The sequence below is a fragment of the Uranotaenia lowii genome, chromosome 2 (genome assembly GCF_029784155.1).
Source record: "Uranotaenia lowii strain MFRU-FL chromosome 2, ASM2978415v1, whole genome shotgun sequence".
NCBI classification, from domain to species: Eukaryota; Metazoa; Arthropoda; class Insecta; order Diptera; family Culicidae; genus Uranotaenia; species Uranotaenia lowii.
In genome coordinates, this window is record NC_073692.1 from 377,294,980 (window position 1) to 377,318,441 (window position 23,462).

General features: G+C 28.9%; 2 protein-coding genes across 10 annotated transcripts in view; one reads left to right on the forward strand and one right to left on the reverse strand.

Annotated features, from left to right (window-relative positions):
• The window catches only part of LOC129744067 (WW domain-binding protein 4), a 50,312-nt gene extending 35,894 nt beyond the window's left edge, over positions 1 to 14,418 (forward strand). Inside the window, exon 5 of one of the 2 annotated variants that reach the window (XM_055736414.1) lies at positions 13,811 to 14,418. The gene's annotated coding sequence lies outside the window, so the exon portion shown is untranslated. The remainder of the gene's footprint in view (positions 1 to 13,810) is intronic. The other variant, XM_055736413.1, reaches the window with a different exon arrangement.
• The window catches only part of LOC129744065 (protein artichoke), a 63,741-nt gene that overhangs the window by 23,094 nt on the left and 17,185 nt on the right, over positions 1 to 23,462 (reverse strand). The gene's annotated exons all lie outside the window — the stretch shown is intronic.

The window sequence follows — 23,462 nt, forward strand, 5'->3', positions numbered from 1 at the left end:
TTCCAACCACATTCCAATTGGTTTTTCCAAATGAATTTGTGTAAAATATCATGATTTTGCAAAGGTTTTGCTTCTGTGGTAAAACTGAAAAAGTGTGCAAAGATAAAAAAGAGATTTTATGATAAAGTAAGGGTATTTCTTGTCATTAATGATTAATTTTTTTTTATATTTTTACATTAAATATCATATCAACACCTTCATTTCCTTCGTAGAAATTTTTTCGATCAAATGAATAGTTTTTAAAATACACACGTTTGTAACTACCCGGATTCTAAATGATCATAGCCTTAGTACCACATTCGGCATTAGAGGGAATTTGACTACGAAAAATATTTCTATGAAGGTTTCCAGAGGGGAAATAAGAAGGGGAAGGGGGGCTCTCTTACATTTTTAACATAACTCGAAAATTAGGCATTTGAAGGTATTTGGATACGAGAAATGTTTCAATGATTATTTGTGACCTCCCCTCTTCCAGTGGAGGGATTGAGGGATTGGCTTGGGAAGACATTTGGATATGGGAAAACGTTCTGTTATTATTTGATACTTCTTCCGATTTTCATTGGGAGGATAGGAAGAGGGGAAGGAGCCCATACAAATTTTTACAATACTCGATAACTGATCAAGCGAGGGGAATCAAATTTGACATGCGAGAGTATTTGGGTGAACGAAATTTTCCCAATTTTTGCATGACTGATAAAATAATCGAGCAAATGGAACTAAATTTGGCGTGGGACGGTATTTGGATACGGAAATAGACTCTATGGTTGTTTGAGACCCCTCCCTGATCCCAGTAAACAAATAGAAAGAGATGAGGGGGCCACCACAGTTATTTTTAAGATGTCGTGAATTAATCAGTCAAAAGGCAACGAATACGGTATGGGATTGTATTTTCATACGAGTAATGTTTCTTTAATTATTTGGGACCCTTTCGTTCTTCTATTGAGAGAGATAGGAAGAAAAGACGCGATCCTCATACATTTTTATTGCATATCTATGGAATTATTCATACGAAAGAAACCCACTTTAGTAGGAAAGGGTTTTTGGAACGGAAAAATGTTTCTATTCTTATTCGGGAACCCTCCAGTGAAGGAAAGAATAGGGAAGAGAGGGGCTCTCATACAATTTTTGCATAACACGATAACATTTTAAGCAAATGGGGTCAAATTTGTCATAGGAAAGTATATGGAAATAAGAATTTTAGACTCCTCCTTTCTTTTCAGTGGGGAGCTTGAAAAGGGAGAAGGATGCACCTACATTTTTTTCAATAACTTTAGAAATTATCAAGCAAATTTTCCATGGAAAGGATTGGGGTGCGAGGAACGTTTTCTTGATTATTAAACACGGCGGCTCTTATAGTTTTATTTTTAATGATTTGGGAAGTGATCATGCAAAAAGAACCAATTTTGGATCAGGAGAGAAATTCCATACAAGTAAAACATTTATTGAGGCGAAATTTAGTAACTTATGCATGAATAAATTAATACAGAGTCTTAATTTTAGATGCAACATTATGATTGGAAATCCAATTCTAGGGCAGGTTTTGGAAACAAAAAATAGTTGTTTGAGAAAATAAGAAGTAATCTATTTGGTTAAATTTTCATCAATTTAAAAGGTGTAGCGAAGAACACAGGGTAGGCTAGTAACCTTTTAATTTTTTTTTGAAAAAATACAACAAATTAATAACTGGTTTTGAAAACTGCCCAACTATGAGCGGAGGTTTATATTACTCAATACTTTAGCTCCAATAATAAGGCCTTTTAAACAAAGTTCATGCTAAACGCCCAGTATTTGAATTTGCATAATCACTATCGCAAATCCGCAAGGACGATAATCTTTCCGCCCGTCTGGCCAGACGTGTGTGAACCCTTCCAAAGAAAGGTACAACCGATAGATATCGCACTAACAAAGACTGACATGTGAGCAGAAGAAAGAAAACTTAGGGGCTAAATTAATGAACAGGTGGGTTCCACAAAAAAGAGAAGAAAAAACCATTGGGTGGTAAGTCGCCGAAGAGGCTATATTTCCACGGTTACCTAATCGCAATCGGATGGTTCCGGTGGCCATCTCCAAAAGTTATGTGAGTTTAATACGAACTAGCCAAAAAAATTGAGGGTCTCTCTCTTTTCGGACTAGTGAGGATGAAATGGAGAGTGATACGTCCGAGTAACCTCACCAACAACAAAAAACAGTATAGTAACGCACTCTACTGGATGGCACTAAATACACCATTTTAACCTTGAAATGTGGCCCTCCTAAGCACCACATCAAGTTGAGGGCAACAAACCGTACCATTTTGGAGGTCTTTTATTTGAGGTCTAACCGCGTATAAGCCTTACGCCTAAGGGATAAGAAAATTAACGACTGTTTGCATTACGCGTTACGCAATAAGAATGCTTCATTGGCTTGCGTCGTCGTTGTTCTTCTGTTGATTGGCGAAGTCAGGCTAGGATGGGGAAAGACCCCAATCGGAGGGGTGTCTGGGCCTGTGATTTAATCTCTCTGTTGCTAAAAACAGTGAATCAATCACAATGCTTCGGAATGGGGGTCTTTGGTTGTTCGTTGCTTGTTCACTGAGGCGTGAATCCTTAACTCGGACTCAAATTTGGGTGCTGCTTGTAGAAGGTGCTGTTCAAATTGAATAATGTCTTATTGATTACATTTTTCATCAAAACAGCGTTTGTAGTCGTACACGTTATGAACTCTAAAACTGGAAGATTGAAAATCACTATCTTGAACAGAATTCAAAGTTCTTGTGAATTCAAATTCTGATTCCGAAGAAAATTGTGATTTCAGATGTTGAAATTTTTGGAATGTTGGATCTTATAACAACTCTTAATGAGAATTTTAGAATAAAACATAACTATCAGACTCCAGGAAAAAAATCAAGACTTAGAGATCCTATTTATTTAGGTAAACATTTTTTTTAAATCATAATGATTCAAACCTCCATCAACCACAAAACTTGCACTTTCATTCAAATTCAAATGAAAACTCAAATTCATCGGACAATGCACCCGTAACCTAATTCTATCATTCAACACAGATGTGCACTAGGGTGTCCCAAAATTGCATTAATTCTGGGAATCTGGGGGCTCACTCTCCAAATGGTAGATTAGGATGTGCCGAACAAACTTTTGTATGGGGCCGACTAAAAAAAATCATGTTTAGAGGTTCCGCAAGCGCGATCTTTAAAAAAAAGTCCACTTTCAAAAGATTTGATTTTAAATAAATTCTGGGTCCAAAAATTTTTATAAAATTTATATATTTTATATTTTTTTAATTTTGTTTGAGTTAAAAACTACACGTAAAAAATACAAAATGAACCAAATTTCTATCAAAATGTAAAACTAACAAGCTATTTTCAAGAAAAAAAAAATTTCGGTCCAAAAATTTTGAATTCAACTGACCAAAATATGTACCAAGCGTAGAATATTTTTGATACCAATGCCATCAAAAGATGCGGATTTTTGTGCACTTAAACTTTGCTGAACAAAACATGTGGTTTGTATCAACGTGTGAACAGCTATTCACGATTTAATGCTTAACAAAAATCACAATTTAGGATATTTTTTATTTAATTTATCAAATTTGTCTTAATAAATACCTACTTTAAAATCAAAATACTTGCAGAAAAGGACTTTGATGGTTTAAAAAAGTCATCAGAAGGTCATATGCCGAATTTGAGCAGAATCGGACAACAGGAAGGAGTCGCACTGAATCTCAAGTGTGAAAGGGATTCTGAGACATAGTGTTCTAAAGAAGCATAAAAAACTGGTTTTTCATCATACATTTTTGTCTTTATCAATCGATTGCTTGGTTATGTAAGTTTTATTAAAATTTCAATTAAGACTAACATTTCACCTGAAGACTGCAACTCGATTGGACTTAAAACAAAAAAGTTATGGCTGTTCAAAGATTGTATTTTTGTGGCAGAACACTATGTCTCAGAATTCCTTTCACACTTGAGATTCAGTGCGACCCCTTCCTGTTGTCCGATTCTGCTCAAATTCGGCATATGGCCTTCTGATGACTCCTTTAAACCATCAAAGTCTTTTTTTGCAAGTATTTTGATTTTAAAGTCGGTATTTATTAAGACAAATTTAATAAATTAAATACAAAATATCCTAAATTGTTATTTTTGTTAAGCATTAAAACGTGAATAGCTGTTCACACGTTGATACAAACCACATGTTTTGTTCAGCAATGTTTAAGTGCACAAAAATCCGCATCTTTTGATGGCATTGGTATTAAAAATATTCTACGCTTGGTACACATTTTGGTCAGTTGAATTCAAAATTTTTGGACCGAAAATTTTTTTTTTTCTTGAAAATTGCTTGTTAGTTTAACATTTTGATACAAATTTGGTTCATTTTGTATTTTTTACGTGTAGTTTTTAACTCAAACAAAATTAAAAAAATATAAAATATATAAATTTTATGAAAATTTTTGGACCCAGAATTTATTTAAAATCAAATCTTTTGAAAGTGGACTTTTTTTAAAGATCGCGCTTGCGGAACCTCTAAACATGATTTTTTTTAGTCAGCTCCATACAAAAGTTTGTTCTGCACATCCTAATCTACCATTTGGAGGGTGAGCCCCCAGATTCCCAGAAGTAATGCAATTTTGGGACACCCTAATGTGCACCTTCACTTTTTTCTTCTATTTAAATGAACGTATAGGTAATGCTCACTAGACCTGAGCTTAGATGAAGGCTTAATGCGTCACGTCTTCTCACATTTCTGAATCGAAATGGCTTAAATAGGCATCACGCTTGGATGCCGATCCTGCGCCATTTGAATAAAACGGCAGCAGCTTGTTGTAAGAGTTTTCTTTTCCTATTGTTGGTCGGGAAAAAGTAAATAATTTAGCGTCGCAGGCTTTTAGGGAAATTTACCAGGGGCTCTGTGCCCTGTGAGTAAATTAAGAACACTTTATTAGAAAGCGACACAACACAGTCAGAACAACTTTCTCAGCTTTCGATTTTCAATTGAATTTGCTGTGTAGGATTGTCTGCCAAATTTTTTATAAATTTAATTCTTTTTGAAAAATTAATAAACAACAAATTCAGGAATGGAATATTTCAAATTCCAATGCATTTTCATATCAAATTTTTTTATCACTGAAAAAAGCAAAAATGACTAAAATAACAAAAATGACAAAAATGACGAAAATTACAAAAATGGTAAAAATGACAAAAATAACATTTTTTTTTAAAAAGCAAAAACTAAAAAATGACAAAAATTACAATAATAACAAAAATTACAAAAATTACATAAATGACAAATATAAAGAAAAGGAAACAAACGACAGAAATGACAAAAATGACAAAAATTACAAATGTTACAGAAAATGACAAAAATAAAAAAAAATGCAAAAATGACAAATATAACTAAAATTACAAAAACTGAAAAAATTCAACAAAAAACAAAAAATACAAAAATCACAAAAATGACATAAATTAAAAACTTACAAAAAAACATAATAGACAAAAATAAAAAAAGGGAAAATACGACAAAAATGACAAAAATGAAAAAAATGCCAAAAATGACAAAAATGACAAAAATTACAAAAATAACAAAAAAAGACAAAAAAAAACAAAAATTTAAAAAATTGGCAAAAATTACAAAAATGACAAAAATAACAAATATTGCAAAAAAAAAACATGAATAAAAAAACCAAAAAATTTAAAAAATGACAAAAGTGAAAAATAACAAAAATTACAAAAATACCATAAATGACAAAAATAAAAAAAAAACGACAAAAATGACAAAAGTGAGAAAAATGACAAAAAATGATAAAAATAACAAAAATTTCAAAAAATGACAAAAATAACAAAACTTAAAAAAAATGCCAAAAATGGCAAAATGACAAAAATTACAAATGTTACAAAAATGACAAAAATTAATAAAAATACAAAAATTACGTCTATTTCAGAAAATTACAAAAGTTACAAAATAAATAAATGACAAAAATGACAAAAATGACAAAAATGACAAAAATGACAAAAATGACAAAAATGACAAAAATGACAAAAATGACAAAAATGACAAAAATGACAAAAATGACAAAAATGACAAAAATGACAAAAATGACAAAAATGACAAAAATGACAAAAATGACAAAAATGACAAAAATGACAAAAATGACAAAAATGACAAAAATGACAAAAATGACAAAAATGACAAAAATGACAAAAATGACAAAAATGACAAAAATGACAAAAATGACAAAAATGACAAAAATGACAAAAATGACAAAAATGACAAAAATGACAAAAATGACAAAAATGACAAAAATGACAAAAATGACAAAAATGACAAAAATGACAAAAATGACAAAAATGACAAAAATGACAAAAATGACAAAAATGACAAAAATGACAAAAATGACAAAAATGACAAAAATGACAAAAATGACAAAAATGACAAAAATGACAAAAATGACAAAAATGACAAAAATGACAAAAATGACAAAAATGACAAAAATGACAAAAATGACAAAAATGACAAAAATGACAAAAATAACAAAAATGACAAAAATGACAAAAATGACAAAAATGACAAAAATGACAAAAATGACAAAAATGACAAAAATGACAAAAATGACAAAAATGACAAAAATGACAAAAATGACAAAAATGACAAAAATGACAAAAATGACAAAAATGACAAAAATGACAAAAATGACAAAAATGACAAAAATGACAAAAATGACAAAAATGACAAAAATGACAAAAATGACAAAAATGACAAAAATGACAAAAATGACAAAAATGACAAAAATGACAAAAATGACAAAAATGACAAAAATGACAAAAATGACAAAAATGACAAAAATGACAAAAATGACAAAAATGACAAAAATGACAAAAATGACAAAAATGACAAAAATGACAAAAATGACAAAAATGACAAAAATGACAAAAATGACAAAAATGACAAAAATGACAAAAATGACAAAAATGACAAAAATGACAAAAATGACAAAAATGACAAAAATGACAAAAATGACAAAAATGACAAAAATGACAAAAATGACAAAAATGACAAAAATGACAAAAATGACAAAAATGACAAAAATGACAAAAATGACAAAAATGACAAAAATGACAAAAATGACAAAAATGACAAAAATGACAAAAATGACAAAAATGACAAAAATGACAAAAATGACAAAAATGACAAAAATGACAAAAATGACAAAAATGACAAAAATGACAAAAATGACAAACATGACAAAAATGACAAAAATGACAAAAATGACAAAAATGACAAAAATGACAAAAATGACAAAAATGACAAAAATGACAAAAATGACAAAAAATGACAAAAATGACAAAAATAACAAAAATTACAAAAATGACAAAATTTACAAAAATTACAAAAATTACAAAAATGACAAAAATGACAAAAATTACAAAAATTACAAAAATTACAAAAATTACAAAAATTACAAAAATTACAAAAATTACAAAAATTACAAAAATTACAAAAATTACAAAAATTACAAAAATGACAAAAATGACAAAAATGACAAAAATGACAAAAATGACAAAAATGACAAAAATGACAAAAATGACAAAAATGACAAAAATGACAAAAATGACAAAAATGACAAAAATGACAAAAATGACAAAAATGACAAAAATGACAAAAATGACAAAAATGACAAAAATGACAAAAATGACAAAAATGACAAAAATGACAAAAATGACAAAAATGACAAAAATGACAAAAATGACAAAAATGACAAAAATGACAAAAATGACAAAAATGACAAAAATGACAAAAATGACAAAAATGACAAAAATGACAAAAATGACAAAAATGACAAAAATGACAAAAATGACAAAAATGACAAAAATGACAAAAATGACAAAAATGACAAAAATGACAAAAATGACAAAAATGACAAAAATGACAAAAATGACAAAAATGACAAAAATGACAAAAATGACAAAAATGACAAAAATGACAAAAATGACAAAAATGACAAAAATGACAAAAATGACAAAAATGACAAAAATGACAAAAATGACAAAAATGACAAAAATGACAAAAATGACAAAAATGACAAAAATGACAAAAATGACAAAAATGACAAAAATGACAAAAATGACAAAAATGACAAAAATGACAAAAATGACAAAAATGACAAAAATAACAAAAAATAACAAAAAATGACAAAAATGACAAAAATGACAAAAATAACAAAAATTACAAAAATGACAAAAATGACAAAAATGACAAAAATGACAAAAATGACAAAAATGACAAAAATGACAAAAATGACAAAAATGACAAAAATGACAAAAATAACAAAAATGACAAAAATGACAAAAATGACAAAAATGACAAAAATGACAAAAATGACAAAAATGACAAAAATGACAAAAATGACAAAAATGACAAAAATGACAAAAATGACAAAAATGACAAAAATGACAAAAATGACAAAAATGACAAAAATGACAAAAATGACAAAAATGACAAAAATGACAAAAATGACAAAAATGACAAAAATGACAAAAATGACAAAAATGACAAAAATGACGAAAATGACAAAAATGACAAAATTTACAAAAATGACAGAAATGACAAAAATTACAAAAATGACAAAAATTACAAAAATTACAAAAATGGCAAAAATGACAAAAATGACAAAAATGACAAAAATGACAAAAATGACAAAAATGACAAAAATGACAAAAATGACAAAAATGACAAAAATGACAAAAATGACAAAAATGACAAAAATGACAAAAATGACAAAAATGACAAAAATGACAAAAATGACAAAAATGACAAAAATGACAAAAATGACAAAAATAACAAAAAATAACAAAAAATAACAAAAAATGACAAAAATGACAAAAATGACAAAAATGACAAAAATGACAAAAATGACAAAAATGACAAAAATGACAAAAATGACAAAAATAACAACAATGACAAAAATGACAAAAATGACAAAAATGAATAAAATGACAAAAATGACAAAAATGACAAAAATGACAAAAATGACAAAAATGACAAAAATGACAAAAATGACAAAAATGACAAAAATGACAAAAATGACAAAAATGACAAAAATGACAAAAATGACAAAAATGACAAAAATGACAAAAATGACAAAAATGACAAAAATGACAAAAATGAACAAAAATGACAAAAATGAACAAAAATGACAAAAATAACAAAAATAACAAAAAATGACAAAGAATGACAAAAATGACAAAAATAACAAAAATGACAAAAATGACAAAAATGACAAAAATGACAAAAATGACAAAAATGACAAAAATGACAAAAATGACAAAAATGACAAAAATTACAAAAATTACAAAAATGACAAAAATGACAAAAATAACAAAAATTTCAAAAATTACAAAAATGACAAAAATGACAAAAATGACAAAAATGACAGAAATAAAAAAAAAATACAAAAAATACAAAACTTACAAAATTAACAAAAATAAAAAAAATGACAAAAACAACAAGAATGACGAAAGTGACAAAATTGACAAATCTAACACAAAATAGAAAAATTACAAATATAACAACAATTTCAAAAAATGACAAAGCTTACAAAAATTTAAAAAAAAATGGCAAAAATGACAAAAATAAAAAAACTCACAATGATTACAAAAATTACAAAAATAATATCAATGACAAAAATAAAAAGAAAAAAAACGACAAAAACGACAAAAAAAGATAAAAATGACAAAATGACAAATATGACAAAAATTACAAAAATAACAAAAATTTCATGAAACGACAAAAAATAACAAAATATTTAGAAAAATGGCGAAAACGGCAAAAATGGCAAAAATGACAAATATGACAAAAATTACAAATATTACAAAAATATCAAAAATTAAAAAAATTGGGAAAAATGACAAAAAATAATTAAAATGACAAAAATTTTAAAAATTACAGGAATTACAAAAAATCACAAAAATTACAAAAATTACTAAAATTATAAAGATGACAAAAATGACAAAAATTACAAAAGTTACACAAACTACAAAATTAACATAAATTAATGAAATTTTAAACATTACAAAAATGACAAATATAAGTGAAAGAAAGTAAAATTTTTTATTTTTGTTATTTTGATCATTCCTTCAATTTTTTTTTGTCATTTTTGTCATTTTTATAATTTCTGTCATTTTGATCTTCTTCGTCATTTCTTGTCATTTTTTTCGCCATTTATGTCATTTTTGTCATTTTTGTCATTTTTGTTATTTTAGTCTTAACCGAAAATTACCAAAAATGACAAAAATGTCGAAACTTACAAACTTACAAAAAGAACAGAAATGATAACTAGGCAAGAATGATAAAAATAAAAAATATCACCTTATTAAGTTAAACCAACAAATAATTCATGGCAACAAATGACTTTATCGTTTAAAAATCAAATAAAAATGACAAAAATTGTAAAAATGACTTTAAAAACAAATCTGGCAAAAATGACAAAAATGAAAATTAATGACGAAAATGAAAAATTAAGAAAAATAACAAAAATCGTTGAAATTACAAAATCGACATAAAATGAAAAAAAAAGACAAAAAAAATTGTTTGTCATCGGCTTTAGTTCTCTTGCGAAATTGGTAGATTTCATACATTTATGGTATTTTTAGTTTTCAATTTTTGTTATTTTTGTCATTTTTTATATTTTTTGACAGTTTTGTTACTCTCCTTTATTTTTTGGTCATTGTTGCGAATTTGTTTTTCATGTTATTTTTTTTACTGTTTTTATTTTTGTATTTAATTGTTTTTTATATTTTTCTCCTTGACATTTCATTGATATGTAATCTTATGACCAAATCATAAAATAAACAAAATATTTGTTGATTTCATGGATTTTTTATTTAGATAATTTTTGAAGATTTTGATGTTTTTTTTCTTTTATTTATTTATTTATTTATTTATTTATTGTTCTGTGTATTCTAACATGTTTTTTGTTCGCCTTTGCTGTCAATTTTTATGGTGCTTTTTTTGCTTTTATCATATTTTATCTTTTTTCTTTACTTAGTTTTTGTCAATTTTGCTTTTAAGATTTAAATGACAGTGACAAAAAAAATCTACAAAGTTAGCAAAAATGATAAATCTTCCAATATTATAAGGTTCATAAAAAGATTCAAACTATTAGCTCGAAACCAATGGCGAAAATGGGAAAAAAATTACAAACATTACGAAAATGACTAAATTTACAAAAAATGCCAAAAGTCAAATGATAATCATTATCAAACTGAAACATTATTCATTTTACAAAAGCTAATTGATATATCAAGACAAATTTTGCACGGTATTATTTTTGTAAATTTTTAACATTTCGCCATTTATGTCAGCGTATTTTTCTTTTTTTATTGTTACTTTTTTTGTAGTGTTTTCATTTTTGTATTTTTTTTTATTATCTATTTTTTAAATTATTTTTGTTGGGTTATTATTCATGTTATTTTGTTTTTTTTGTCATTTTTGTCATTTGAATCGATTATTGTTTTTGAAGTTTTTTTTTCGAATTTTTGTCATGTGTCATTATTTTTTTTTTTGTCATCTCTCTTTTTTGTCATGTTGAAATCGTGGTTTTTGTCTTTCAAATTATTTTTTGTCATGTTTTTTTTTATTATTTTTTCGCCATATTTATAATATTTTTAATCTGCTAAGTTTTGTTTTTATGTTACTTCTTACTTGGTTTGGTTTGTTTGTCATACTTGATATTTTTAATTTAAATGTTTCCGGTGGTTTTCCAATTAACGTTAACCTTTGTCACATTTTTCCTTAATTTTGTCGTTATTGCCAGTTTTGTCACTTTTGGTTTTTTATGATTTAAAAATTTGAATGTCGTTTTCGTCAGTTTTAATTTTTTGTGTTCTACCTTTCTAGTTGTATAATTTTTGTTATTTTTGTCGCTTTTTTATTTTGTCAGATGTGTCAGGTCTGTCTTGTTATTTTTTTGTTGTTGCTTCATCAAGCTTTGTTATTTATGTGCAATTTCAAATTGTGTATTTTAGTCAGTTCCAAATTGCTGTTTAGTTCAACATCGAGTTTGAGATTCAAAATGTTATTTTGGAAATTGGATTACATTGTATTTTGTCCCTTACTAGGGCATTATCGGCAGCAGGATCATTTCGCACAAACCTAGAAACGCACCCATCCAATAACGCACCTCGTCAACGATAATGATCCATGCAAATTTGTCTCTGCGCATGTAAGACAACTTTTTTTTTCTATCTAACTGGCTTTTACTCGAGAGGGAAATCAGCATCAAGTTCACCTACATTTCATGTTCGTCACGTGATGGATACCGACGTTTATCTAAAAGATTTTACGGTTTACGCTATTAGTTACGCTTTGTGACAGTTTAGCTTTGTTTTTTTTTTTAGTTTCTGCTTCAAAGTATGAGCCCTAGCATAGATTTGAAGAGCAATCTGAAGATGTGAATGAAGGTATTCGGCATGGTTAGTTTTTTTCCTTCATTTTTTTCTGTTCACACATGTGTGCGATCCAATTTAAGTGATTCAGGTGCATCGAAACTTTGCGACAAATGACATCTGGGCGGAGCTGCGAAGATAAACGGTTCGGATAATTATGAGAGGTAATAGATTAAGTAAAAGCACGGGGACATCATCTTTGCTAGATTTGAACTTTATCTGCTATCAGTGAAAGTCGTCCACTCAAAGACTTCGATAGGAGCTGTGACGAAGTGATGTGCAACACGGCGATAAAGCGAAACTAATTGGTCCAAACGGACTATCATAATGGTTTCGCAAATATAAATACAGTACCCTTAGTATTATAAGATGGCACAGCTGCTCATCAAACATTTGAAATTACTAATCATGCTGAAGTGACTTCTCATCGTAGAGAAATCGTTTAAGGTTTTTGACCCTTTTCTTAAATTATTATATATTTTCTCAAATCTCGAATATGTTAATCTTTAAAATCAATTTTCATAACTTTCAAATTAACATGGCCATCAGCACACAGGCTATTCAGGCCGAAAGTTTTAACAAATGTTTTCGTATCTGTGAATTGTTTCTGCGAAGTTTGAAGGCCTTTTCTTTTCTTGGAAGGGGGGCCATGGAATGTAAAATTGAGTAAAACTCGAATTTTTGGTCAAAAAAGTCTTACAAATTAAGGATGTAAATGTTCTTTGTGCAGAAACCAAGCATTTTTGTTAACTAAATTAATTGGTTTCATTCATTCCATTAGATACCATTAGGTGAAAAAATGTTCTCCAGGCGAGGCATGCTTAATGAACTACTAAATTAGGAAAAATAAATCAACGTTCACAACAAAGGCAAATGTTTGCAGCATGAAAAACCAATTCAGTATTTCTTCACGTGGAGTCCATGCTTACACGGAAAATAATAAAAAGGTAAAATTTATCGAGATTAAAAGGTGAGTGCTTGTGAAATCCGAAAAGGTAACTTTCACCTCACCGAGGTGAAACTCACTTTACAAATTTCACCTAATTTGGGCTGTAAAAAAGGTAGAATTCACCTAGAAAAAAGGTAAATCCAAAAAAAGGTACTTTCTACCTCCTCGAGGAAAAGCTTACCTCGTAGCGAGGTGAAGTTGACTTGGATTGCGCTGAACGAAACGGTACAATTCACCTCGAAACAGAGGTAATTACTTTCCGAACCCGTTTATTGAGGTTAAGTTCATTTTTCATTCAGGAATAAGTTTTTTTCGTGCGCAATACGTGAAAATAGGAATAGAAATTTTGTTCTTCTAGTTCTTATCATAAAAGTATATTACAGATTGGCCTGCTGAACTACGAAGTGTTTTCCTCATCATTCCAGATCAGCCCATATTATCCCCCAGCTGCCCGGATGAGACAAACGGAGAAGGGGCGGAATGTGCTAATTGTTAGATGATTCAACGGCAATGGTGGGGCGGAAGGACACGGAAAAGGCAGCGTCGATGGCCGAGAGGATGCAAAAGTGTTTTCATTCGACAAAACGGAACATCCAAGAAAAAAAAAACGGAATTTACCGAGCCGGATCGTCGAAAGCAAGAACATTATTGATACATAGATTCCCAAAACATTAATGACATAGGTAATGAAAAATATAAATCAAACCTTGCATGAATTTGATTTGGTAAAAAATCAGAATACCGAAAAAAGAACCCTTTAAACAGTGAATGGGAAACCGGTAAAATGAACTTTTTTGCTCAGTGAATCCCAAAAAGGTTAAAACGTGAAAAGAAAAACTGTGCAATTCACCTTTTTGATAGGTGAAAGGTAAAATTTACCTCGAAAAAGGGGTGAAAAAAAAACTACCCTGTAATTCGGTAAATTTTACCTTATTATTATTACTTTCCGTGTTGGTATATTCGAAAAAAAAAATGTAAATTATATTGAACACAATCCAAGGTAAATTGAAAATCTTTTTACACTGGTATCAACCTGGAGGAATATTTAAATTATTTAAAATCTTATTAGGGTTTCACATATGAGCTACAAAAGATTCATATTCCGATGTAGAAAAAATTGCTGAAGCCACTTGATAAGGTTTCGTTGAACCTCTACCATTTGTAATGTGGCAAAGACTAATTTGTTGCTAATAGAAAATTAAAAAAAAGAAAAAAAACCGATTTTTTCAGATATTTAGTTGAATACCCATATTTAGTTATTAATTTTAAAGTAGAAAGCCTTTTGAAGCTATGAAATTTGAAATCGCGATTTTATATTTGGTAAAGAAAATTAAAAAAAACCCTATTGAATACCTAAGAGAAACACAGCTTTTGAGAACGTAAAGTCTATTACAGATATTTTTATTTTATTTTAATTTTTAACAAATAAACCGGGGAAATTTTAAAACGAGTTTCAAATTTGATCAGATGGATTTATTGTGTTTGGTATGAATAGAAGAAACCACAAAGTAACACATTGCTCACGTTTTAAAACAAAGTTTCAATCAGTTTAAGAAATGCCAAGGGGTTCATTAGAGAAGTCTTGTTCTACAATATGATATTTTTAAATTTTCACAATAGAACGTGTTGCAACGCACACAGGGTTAAATACTGGTAAAACATAAATATTAATTAATGCATAAAAATCTGATTCCATGATTAAAGGGTTTTCAGTTTCAAGATTTTGGGACTTTTTTTTAAAATGTAGGTCCTGTTTTTTTCAGTTTAGAGAAACCATGGACTTTTTCTCAAATCAATCAGAACAATGAACTAAAGGTTCATTGACAAATTTTTGTCATATTTCTCATACTCTTAATTTACTCAGATCAAAACAAATCTGAGATTCTAATTCACATTCTGAAAGTAGTAGGCGTTCACCATTTTCTTGGGTACAGAACGTTAAATTTATTTTTAGTATAACTCATGATGTGAGAAAAACTGTGAGTATTCATCAAAAATACTTTTTTGTATTAAAAACGAACTAATTTAATTGTCTGTATGATCAACTAGATGTACCCAAAGAAAGAAAATTTGGAATAAACGATAATCAAAGTATAATGGTATCTACAGTGAAAAATACACGGATACACCTAAAATGTTGATTTGAAGCTTTTTCAACATTACTTTTAGATATTTTATAAATAATCGAACATGAGTTAAAAAATTTATCAAGTCTGTTTTTGAATAAATTTAAAAATAAATAAATATTCAGATTATTAGGCCGAATACATAGCTCAACTATTCGGTGAGCCGAATATTCGGCTTAACGGTTTTTTTGGCGGTATTTGGCACCGAATATTCGGCCGACCGAACTTTCTGTACATCTCTACAAAAAACTAAAAAAACGAACCAAAAAATAAAAAAATTAAAAACAGTAAGACATAAGACAACATTACAAGGCAAAAGTAATAAATCACAAAGAAACTCTCATGTCTCATGTCTCATATCTTATGCTTCATATCTCATGTCTCATTCCTCATGTCTCATGTCTCGTGTAAATTCCTAAAAATCGCGTTAAAAACCGTGTAAACCATGGGTGGCCAAACCATGGCCCGCGGGCCACATGTGGCCCGCGTCTGTCTTTTTTTGGCCCGCGAAGCTTTTTTCAGAATTGGATGTTTTCCTTCTACATCATTTAAAAAAACCGACTATATCAAGCCAAAGAGAGACATTTTCATATTCTGTAATTTTTACAACATTTTACATATTGTTTGTACTTTGCAATCACGTATTATGCAATAAATATTTGCTATTTAGTTGCATCATACAAATGGTATTGAAAGTGGCCTCCACTATTCTGGGAGCGTTGAGAGTCTTAAAGCGGAAACTAGACTATTTTTGAAGAGTTTGGAAGGTGTCAGGGAGATATGCTCGTAAGTTAGGAAAGAACTCGAATAACTCAATACCGTAAAACGGGGTAACTTTGATCACCGGGGTATCTGTGACCAAAAATTAATTTTTGCACATTATCATCAATAACTTAGTCTTTAGTTTGAATTTTTGAAAACTGTTTTCTACGTTTGAAAGCCTATGATTTGAGTATGAAATAGACAAAATTTGGTCTGTATTTGATTTTTTTTCTGTTAGTAAAAATGTAATTTCAAAATCCTAAAATATCTACTTTTCCAAGGGTGGCAAACAAACAGCTGTCCTGATGAAATCAAAAATCATTTAGAAGCAAACGGCTTGTTGAATGTGGAAGAACTTCTTTTTTTATAGTCACTTTTTATAGTCTTTTTGTGAAAAAATTGTGATATTAAAAAAATAAGAACATTTTCCAAGAGGAAGCCCGTATTGGACAAATGGATAGAAACCTTATCTAATGGTTAACTTTGAAGAAATAATGAAAATGAAAATAGTGGGAGGGAGTAGAGAAATGTGTTAAGGTAAAATTTCATTTGTATTTTTTTTAGCTCAAACTATTTAGAAACTGTTTTAATTTTTGCCCCTAAATGTATGCAACATAATAGTTTTTTTTTTATTTTAAACGCTTTTGAAAGAAAACATTGAAAAGCAAGATGAAATTGTTAAACTAGCATTTATGACTATTATGAAGGTGTTTTGTATCCTTTGTGATCGAGAAAACTCGTAAAAACCGTCAAAATAGAGACTGATCAATGTAACCCCAAAGCATCAAATTATAAACAGATACGAAATCGATTTTTTGTCAAATTTAAAGTGGTCTAGTAAATTTCTGCAACCATGTTTTACGTTCATTGGAGTTGAGTACTGATTTTAAACATATGAAACATGCCACATTTCCCTTTACAGAAAAAATAATCGAAAAATTTTGAAGTGATCAATATAACCCTGGATTACGGTACATTAAAATCATAATGAGAAAGAAAAAAAATATTTATGTTTATTTTGAGCTGAAAATTCTGCTTATTTGAAGTCATTCACAAGATTTTTGCAAAACATAAATTTGGTATCTTTTGACTTTATTGTCCAAAATTTTATTTGTCAGCTTCGATTGAAACAAATTAAACAGGAAAACAGAAGCTCAAAATAATTGAAATCTAGTTTGCAAAATTATCATATTATATTGTAATCACAGCATTATCAGAGTTATATTGATACAAAACTTCTACTATTTGTCATTCGAATTCTATTTTCGCAACTTTATTTACCAACAAAAATTATTTAGCATGTAAATGAATATAAAAACTAACACACTTTATTTGTACTTAACTTCAACAAAAAAAGGTCAAGGTATTTTGGATATACGTGCAATGGTATATTAACTAATAGACAGAGTTGGGCATTAAACGCTGATCGCTAAATATTGTGCTTTGTTTTTGTTAGCTTCACCAAAGACAATTTGACAGGCGAAATGACTAATATAAAGTTCCCCTAAGATTGTGTAGCTTTTATCTGTAAGTTCACCAAAAATTACGAGAGAAAATAATTTAAAAAATATGAAATTAGCAGGCAAAATAATAAGTGATCATATTTTAAAAGCCAGACACTGCCATTAAAATATTCAGTTAGGTAAAAATCATCTAAATTTCAATTTGAACTAGTTTGGTACTTACATATTACGGAGAAAGGGGACTTTTTGAAAAATATATTTTTAATAGTCATTTGCTTTTTCTTGATTTTTATATCAAAAAGGTAAAATGACAATGATAATTTGAAAAAAAAAATTTTTATTCATTTTATGAACGGCTTTCCCACTTATCGAATTTGAATTTGATCATTTGAAAAATTTTAAAAGAACGATCATTAAAATTTTAAACATTCAGATTAGGTATGTCCAAATTTTGAAAGTTTATTAAAGAACAACACAAGAACATATCAAGGAAGAACTCTTTTCATATTATTTTTTATTATTATCATTAGAAAGCGTAAGAAAATTTCATCTGAAATGCGAAAAGCTTAGGAAGAGTATTTTGTTTTGAAAATCCCGTTCTGCAGAGTGATCTTTATGGGATGAATAAGCCCAAAAAAATTAACATTTCAAGGAAATTAAATATAATTCAAACCCATGTATTGAATCAGAATTGGAAGGCATAATCTTGTCAGTTAGTTGTCAGCTTTATCAAATAAAGAAGAACTGAAAAAAATCTAAACTAAATCTCGAAAATCTTTTTTTTAAACATGTAAAAAATATGTTTGGTTAAATTTATACTATAAGTAACCCACTGAAATTCGTTTTCACTTAATACTAAAGAAAAATTTGTTGTGTGGCCCGCAAGCAAGTCTCAGTACTAAAATTTGGCCCGCCTGTTGAAAATCCTGGCCACCCCTGGTGTAAACAATCGCGTAAAAACTCGCTTAAAAAACCTTACTGCAATTCCAAAGATTAGAGTATTTGAAAGTTCTCTGAAACTTCAATCTAGGATTGACATCAGTTTTGATCTTGTTTTATCTTTTTCAATTCCTTATTACCTTGCTTTAATTGGTTTTGTCCTTTTCATCTTGTGCTTTCTTGTTCAGTTTTGTTTTATTTTCTCATAATTTTTTTTCTTGTTTTGTCTAGTTAATATTGTTCTTCTTTTGTATTGTTTATTTTTTATATCTTTTCAACCATCTTTAGTTAAAACGTATCTAATTTACAAATAACCATGTTTGAATTTGTGTCTCCTGGTTCATATTGTCTAGTTTTGTCTTGTTTAGTTTTGTATCATTTTTCTGTGCAACTTTGTTTTGTTTAAGCTTATTAAATCCTGTGATGTTTGATTTGCTCTATTTAGTATTTTGTTTTTAAAATTTTGTCATATTTTATCTTTTAAAGCATGTTTTATCTTCCTTTATCCTGTTTCATCTGTTTTTGTCTTGTTTCACCTTGATTTATCTTTTTTTGTTCTGTTTAATCCTGTTCATCTAGTTCTGTATCTTGTTTTATCTATTTTAGTCTTTTTGCCTTTTTGTAGAGCCTTTGTTTTTCTTGTATTATATTATTTTATCTTGTTTTATCTAATTTTATCTAGTTTTATTTTTTTTTATCCCTTTTCATCATGCTTCATCAGGTTTTATTTTGCTTTTTTAAACCTTTTTTGCCTTTCTTTCAGAAAGGTATAGTTATCGGTCGATTTGGGAGATCATTAATTATGGGTCTTAGATATACCTTTATAGGTACCTATCGAATCAGCTCGACGAGTTCAGACGATGTCAGTGTATTTGTGTGTGTTGGTGTGATTTTTTGTAAACTTTGTCCACACGTTTTTGTGAAACTGGGAAGTACAATAAAAATGATTTTTGTCTTAAAAAATTTGATTTTTTTCCCTCTTCAATGTATAAAAGAAAGAAAAAAAAAAACAAAACAGTTTGAAAAATAAATTTTCATAGTAATTATCATCAAATCATCACTCCAAAAAACGTGTCAATTGGCCTTGCTAGCCACAACCAGCAATCACTAAAATCAAGATTATCGTATATATGACGTCAAATTATACGTGACGTCATAGATACGCGCTTGCTATCCAAAAGTATGGACCTGTCGATGTGTGGAAGGGAGAACAGACAGGCTTCACTCCCACTCAGGTTTGATGTCATCGTGACAGAAACCGTGTAGGAGGAAGACGACAGTTCTAATTTTCCCAGCTAATGGTTGTATTTTATCATTAAATGGTTCAGTTTGAAACCGAACCATTTCAAAAATTTCGGAACCGAAGCTCCGAATTATTCAACCTAAAAATGGTTTTCATCAAGGGGTACGACCCCGAAATTTGTGAAGTCGTTGGTGAGTACGTCATGCCCACACTGCATGGTACGAAAGCGATAGTAACTTCGCCTAACATTATATTCAGGAACAGATTGCTCTGAGAAGGGGAAAACAACACGGGTACGCGGACGATGTATGCACATCCTCTCATCTTCTCACGTGCCGTTCGTGCTTACGAAGCTTTTTCTTAAGCAGCAACGACAGGAGAGTATTTCGCCCGTGAAAGCAAATTAAATCTAATAAGACAAATGCTACTGAATCCTCTCGAGCTTTAAGCTCTCGAGCTTGTTTTTTTGTTCCCTTTTCTCTTCCTCTCTTCAGATCTAACGTTGCGTTGTTGTTGTTGGGGTTGGTGTCTAGAGAAAAACGATGACGGCTTGGAGGTCACACTGAACTTTCACTTGCTGAAGCCAATGGAAGATGACAACCAAACAGTAGCGCCACCAAACCCTCCATAGTAGAGTTTGAAGCATTTGGGATTTTTTTTGGAACATGCATATAAAGCTAAAAAGCTAATAATCATTATTGACAAAGTTGAAGAAACAGAAAAAAAATTGACTAAATAGACCAATTTGACGAAATTGACAAATTTGACATAATTCATTGATTTGACAAAATACACTTGATTGAAAAAATCATAAAATTGACAAAATTTATAAAATTGACAAAATCGAGAAAATTGGCAGAATTGACCAAATTGACGATGAAAAACTGGATTAAAATTAACTGAATTGACAATATTGATAAAACTGACAAAATTAACAAACTTGAAAAAATTGACAAAATTGACAAAATCGACAAAATTGACAAAATTGACAAAAGAGATGACAAAATTCACTAAATTGACAAAATTGACAAGATTGATAAAACTGACAAAATTGAGAAAATTGATAAAAATGATTAAATTAACGATGACAAAATCGAAAAAATTCACTAAATTGACAAATTGACAAGATTGATACAACTGACAAAAATCGACAAAATTGACAAAATTGATTAAATTGACCAAATTGACCAAATTGACGAAATTGACAAACTTGGCTTAATTCATTGATTTGACAAAATTAACTTAGCTGAAAAAATCATAAAAATTGATAATATTTATAAATTTGACAAAATCGAGAAAATTGGCAGAATTGACAAAATTGACGATGACAAAATCGACAAAATTCACTGAATTGAAAAAATTGACAAGATTGATAAAACTGACAAAATTGAAAAAAAAAAATTACTAAATTAACGATGACAAAATCGACAAAATTCACTCAATTGACAAAATTGACAAGATTGATAAAACTGACAAAAATCGACAAAATTGACAAAATTGACCAAATTGACCAAAATGACCAAATTGTCAAAACTCACAAATTGACAAAATTGACAAGATTGACAAATTGACAAAATTTACAAAATCGAAGAAAATTGACAAAATTGAGAAAATCGGCCAAATTGACAATGACAAAATCGACAAAATACACTTAATTGACAAAGTTGACAAAATTGAAAAAATTGACAAAATTGACAAAATTGACAAAATTGACAAAATTGACTAACTTGATAAAACTGACAAAATTGACAAAATTGACAAAATTAACAAAACTGACCAAATTGACAAATTTGACAAAATTGACAAAATTTTCAAATTTGAAAAAGTTGACAAAATCATGAAAATCATTAAAATCGACAAAATTGACAAAATCTAGAAAATTGGTTAAATTGACAAAATTTATCAACTAAGAATGCTGACAAAATTATGAAAATTGAAAAAATTTACATTATTGACAAAATTGAAAAAATGACCAAATTAACAAAATTAACAAAATAGACAAAATCAACAAAACAGGATAAAAATCTCAAAATAACAAAATTAAAAATACTACGCTTTCAAAACTTTCAATACTTTTAATTTTCATAATTTATTCTACCGATTTTCTGCATTTTGGTATCGTATTTTACTCTAGCAATTGAAATTTTGTTCCAATAATTTTATCTATGTATTTGATTCCTCTACTTGAGAGGTTGAATTATTTGAAATACATGGTCAGGCATCTTTTTTCAAATTGTATTCTTAATTTTTATACCCCTTCCATTTTGAAGATATCATATGCTGTAACTCCAAAAGGAGTAAATTGAGTTAGATTATAATGTCATAGAAACGGAATCATACATGATATTCCAGAATCTAGTCATTCAAAAATCTCCAACTAGTTGCAAATAAGGTTATTTATATGAAAATTATGATTATATAAAAATACTTTTATCCTAATAAAAACTTTGAATCTTTAATTCCTAAATTCATTTTGGATTTATTGCGTATGAAATTCATTAATCATAATTCATAATTCATTTTGTTTTATATGTACCCAAATATAATTTACAGGCTGAAAGAAAGGCTACAATCCACTGTCAAGTGTATTAAATCGGATTTTTCTCATGTTTTATGATGGATAACCTTGTTTTATTTGGTCTAGTTGGCTTTTTTGTTATTTTTTTTATTTATCTTGTTTATTTAAATTATTTATCTTGTTTATATAAACACTTCTCTTATCTACAAAGTAAGCATTTTTTTAAAATAAATTTTCATGAAGAATAGTTTCGTACTTCCTATAGTATTAATTTTTCACCAAAAAAGAAATCTCCTTATCATCTATTCAGAAATATTTAAACAAAAACATCTAGATTCTCAAGTGACGAAAACATTATAATTTTCAAGCAACAGGAAATAAGCTTTTATGATCTTTGAATCATCTTGATCTTTAATGAACGCCCTGCAACATGATGTATGTACACATTGTTTCTCAATTTTCACCATCATTAATTTTTTGATTTTTCACTTAGATCAATTTTAAAACGCGTTTTGACTATAATTAGTGTTCGGGGCGAACAGAGCACAATTAATCGGGGCACGATGAGCGTTTTCTGCCGTAGCATCTAGAAGCGAATTCAACTCGATGTAGTCAACTGAATGATAGAGCTACAGCTTCACCAGTTTACATCTGACGATTTGACTTATTGGTTAGATGTCGGAGAGGTAATCAGTAAACTCGAGTTCGATTCCTGTTCGAGGTGATTTTTTTTCATTTACCTTTCATGATCGATTATTTTGATTGTTGCATTTCATGACTAGTAGCATCTTGGCGGGTGAATGGTAAATGAAAAAAAATCACCTCGAACAGGAATCGAACTCGATCCGACTGATTACCTCTCCGACATCTAACCAATAGGCCAAATCGTCAGACGAAACAAGTCAAGCTGCAGCTCTATTAATTAGTTGACTACATCGAGTTAAATTTGCTGCTAGATTCCACGGCAGAAAACGCTCATCGTGCCCCGATTAATGTTGCTTATACTGCCCCAGTGGGGGTTCTCTC